Source organism: Homalodisca vitripennis, chromosome 7 (genome assembly GCF_021130785.1).
Source record: "Homalodisca vitripennis isolate AUS2020 chromosome 7, UT_GWSS_2.1, whole genome shotgun sequence".
Classification (NCBI taxonomy): Eukaryota; Metazoa; Arthropoda; class Insecta; order Hemiptera; family Cicadellidae; genus Homalodisca; species Homalodisca vitripennis.
The window spans coordinates 62511995-62516405 of record NC_060213.1 but is presented as its reverse complement, the minus strand read 5'-3'; the positions used below and the strand labels follow the sequence as shown (position 1 = coordinate 62516405).

The window sequence follows — 4411 nt, the reverse complement described above, 5'->3', positions numbered from 1 at the left end:
TTTCATGAAACTGTAGTTTCATTGATTTCTTGAAACTGGTTTACACGCAACCCAAAAAACAGATTTCACAATGGCTTTAGTTTCATGTTTCAAGTGATTTTACTACCATGTATGACTTAAATAAAGTATTAAAAGTGCTTTCCACAGTATAAAAGTAATACTATAGTGTCAATACTTATTTTTTCGATTTTCGGTACCAATACCATTGATACTTAAAATTATGTAACGTTTTTAATGACACATCTCTAACCTAATATATCGAAAAGAATTTGCTGTTTTAGTATGGCAGAAATTTCTTTCCAAGGGAAGTTAACAGAAGCTGTCGAAAACCATCCTTGCCTCTATGATTTCCACCTAAAGGAATACAGCAATAGGGATAAAGTACAAGGAGCATGGCAATCGGTGGCACAAGAATTGAACTCATCAGGTATTTATATTTATTATATATTTAAATAAGTATAACACGATAACAATATGTCGACTTTGAAAGACATATATATTATTGAAAAAGCAGTTAAGCCTTTGTACATACTTCAATACAACAACAATATTGCCTGCACCTAATCCCTGTTTTCATGTGTCAACTCCCATTGTGGCGGAATTGCTATCCCTGGAATCAAGAAATATGTTTTAAGATAATTCCTGATAGCCTTTGCTGTTTTCAAATTTTTGTCAACAATACGATGACATACATTTTCATCACTGCCCTTAAATTTTGGCAAAGAAGGTTTATATGCAACACCTTCTGATTTCCGGATGTAATTGTGCAAAACACACGCACTTGCAGCTATAGGCTTGACCACTTTCTCAGAACAACCAATAGGGCCATCAAATATACGGAACTTTGATCTTAGCATTCCAAAAGCACACTCTACTGTCTTGCAACCTAAAGTCAACCGAAAATATTGCAAATTCTTTGTTCATCTGTCAAAGCAGCTCTTGGGTAAGGCTTCATAAGGTACTTTTTAAGACGAAATGCCTCGTCTGCGAAAAAGAAATATGGGAAAGGAGCCTCATTAATGTCAAAAGGTAGAGGATGTGGTCGTGGTACATTCAACTCATCTCGATCCAACCACCGACCTAAACGTGAAGTACGGAACACACCCCCATCACGGTTTCGTCCTAGATCTCCCACATCAATGGTTGTAAACCAGCCATCTGCATCAGCACATGCCATAATATGAACAGAGTGGTAACCTTTATAATTAAAATAAGCTGATCCTGCGTGTTTAAATTTTTGAATTCTGACATGTTTGCCATCTATTGCACTAATGCAGTTTGGCAAACTCCAAAGTTCCAGGTAGCGCTGAGCTATGCACTTCCACATATTTCCGTCAGGAACTGGCATGTACTGAGGTTGTAAACAACTCCATATTGCCTCCGTTGTCTCCGCTACAACCAAACCAATAGTTCGTTCTCCTCTCATGAAAAATTGAGCCAAACATTTGAACGAGCTACCAGTAGCAAGGTACCTGAAAAAATGTAAAAATTAGAACTGTAACTAATTAATTAAATTTCATTAAATGTAATTACTTACAATAAATAATTTTATTATTAATTTAATGTTTTTTTCAGCGAAGGAATGCAAAGAGACTTGGAGAAACATGAGGATAGTATTTACCAGGAATATTAAATTACTCCCGTCTGGTGCCAAGGCCAAAAAGAAACCATGGCCTCTTCTACAAACTATGATGTTCCTGAAACCGTATGTGACTGCGAAAGGGAACGATCAGCCTAGTAACCTACCACCTCTAACATCCGCGGTTGACGATTCATCGACAGCTGATAACAGCAAGGGAGAATGTGTTGACGATGTTGTACCTTTAGAAGAGGAACCTGTTGAGGAAGGTGAAGAAACGAACAGATAAACTGATGCAGAAAATTCCTGTACATTTGAAACTAGGACAATCATATCTCACCCTCCACCCTCCCAAAAAAGACGGACAAACCAGTCAATGCTGATGCGGTAGTAATGAATTACATAAAGTAAAAAAGAGTGTCGCTAGTGATAATCCTAGAAAGCAGTTTTTAATGAGTTTACTTCCAGATGTAGAAGAAATGATTGCACCACCATTCAAGAAATTTCGGAGGGAGGTTCTCAATTTGATTGATCAGGTTGCTGAATCAGGATGGCTTACATATCATCAGTCATCATTCAGTCCAATCTCAACACAGTCATGGTCGGGGGAGTCTTCAGAATCAGCATCGACTGCCAATCAGCTTCTACGTTCTCAAACCTACAGTGTGGAAGAAAATAGTCAATTGTATACTGAACTGGCACCTTCTATTACGATTAAACGCTTATAATAAGTTCGTTTTTTGGTTTCATGTTTAATGCAAAATATTTGGAAATAATAACACGGTTTTGACTTACCTCACTGTAATTGTTAATTTTTCCTCAACACTCAAAGCTAACCTCCAGTTGGTGTCTTACCTCGTTATTAAAGGACTAACTAATTCCACCAAACGAATAAAAAGTGGCTTCGACATTCTAAAAAAAATTGACAGGATTACTGCACAAGTGACGAGCTACAACGTAAGTACTGTGTTGACAATCCCTGATCAACGGGTGAACCCAATACTTTCTTCTTTTCTTTTTCTTTAGCCACCACCACAAAATAACCACATCATCATCATCCGAATCCATCATGAAACTGATGGAAACCCGTTTCTGCTGTGTGCATATTTAAATTAAATGGTTTTCTTGAAACCAATTTCATGAAAACGGTTTCCTGAAACAGGTTTATTCAGTGTGCACCCTGCCTTAAGACCACGAGTTTCTTGTTTGCAGATAATTTGGGACTTTGTGTAAAGGACTCCAATTTTGTTGTTGTAATACTAACAAACTGTACTTGAATACAGAAAAAACATAGAATTTGGATATAAAGTCTTCGGTCAGGTGGAATATTCTAGTTGGGGGTTTTGGTACTAACACTACAATTTCATCTAAAATGGAAGTTTCATGTTGATAATGTAGCATGACGAGCTGCAGGAGTAATCTTCTGCCTTCGATTCTTGAAGGAGAATGTACCACCTGGTATTCTATTGTCTGTTTAGTATGCTTATAATATGCATACTTAGTCATTTCACAGTTGTGACATGTCAGTTTGAAGCAGTGAAAAGTATAAAAGGATATTTATCTTTAAAAGAAAGCCATTCGCATAATTTGCAAAGTCCAGCCGACAACTTGGAAGAGTTTTTTGGTCTCGGAGTGCTTTCGTTCCTCTGTGTTTTCTAATACTCGTATTATTATTATTTATTAAATTAAACTTAAAATATCTTTTCAATATGATTAATGTTGGAAAAATGGCACGAAATTTTCACCATTGCAAATATTACCAAATAAAATATTCTTGTATAAAAAATAATTTTAAATGTTGCGATTGTTGAGTTCAGCTCCATCCTCTTATGTGTAGAAGACTAGGTTGCTCCACCGTGCTTTAGGATCGTGTGTGATACTTCGTAGTGCTGAAGGTGAAGTGGAGCTGAACTTATATTGGGAATTGGGATTGAGTCTACAATTCCACTATAGCTAAGTGTGTTTAAGGATTGTAACTATTGTTCACATACACATTAGGTCCTTACTCATACGACACAATTGTAAGATTTTGTTTCAATACTCCATAGTAAAAAATCAGATTTTAAATTTAGGACGGCGTTATTTAGCCTAATTCTTTAGTTATGAGGTACCTAATTAAGGGACTTACATGTTTATATACTAATGGGAGATACATAGATAAAGCAATATTTTATTCCTTACTAACGATATTTCCTAATGGATGTCACGCTTAAAGGCTCGTCCCACAATGTAATTTCCTTTTAAATGAGGAATATCACAATTTCATATCAAATCAAATCAAAATGCCTTTATTTTCTCTGATAAATTAGTTTTTCAGAACAACTGTCGTCATAAATTCCTAACATTAAATTATCTTAGCATTATTGGAAATTTAATACATTAACATTTTTAACCTGAACTTTAAAGGTAGTGATAATAATTTTTTTGAGCTCATCAGGGACCTCATTGTAACGTTTGGGGCCGAAGTATGAAAAACACTTCCTCCCAGTCCTAAGCTTGCCTTAGGAAAGTTAAACTTCCCACTATGGCGAGACCGGCGCTGAGACACCTCGTGACGGGAAGAGTGCCTCTTATAAAGGTAGTCGGACTCGCAAAGATGTACCGTATGAAGATACATGGTCGAACTTATTTATTTATTTATTAAGAAAAAATAAAGCGAATTACTGAGTTTTCAAGCCTTTGGATACAATCCATGTCCTTCCTAGAAATACTATTGCTATATGCAGAGAAGCAGTAATAAAATACTGAAAGTGTCAGTATCTCTGGAAGCCATTTTCTAAGCCTATACAGACCTTCAAGTCTCCCCAAAGCACGCTGGAAGGCATTTGTGAC

At 36.3% G+C, this 4411-nt stretch overlaps 1 pseudogene; it reads right to left on the bottom strand.

Annotated features, from left to right (window-relative positions):
- Positions 1-559: 559 nt before the first annotated feature.
- Positions 560-2736, bottom strand: LOC124366531 (annotated as a pseudogene).
- Between the last annotated feature and the right edge of the window lie 1675 nt (positions 2737-4411).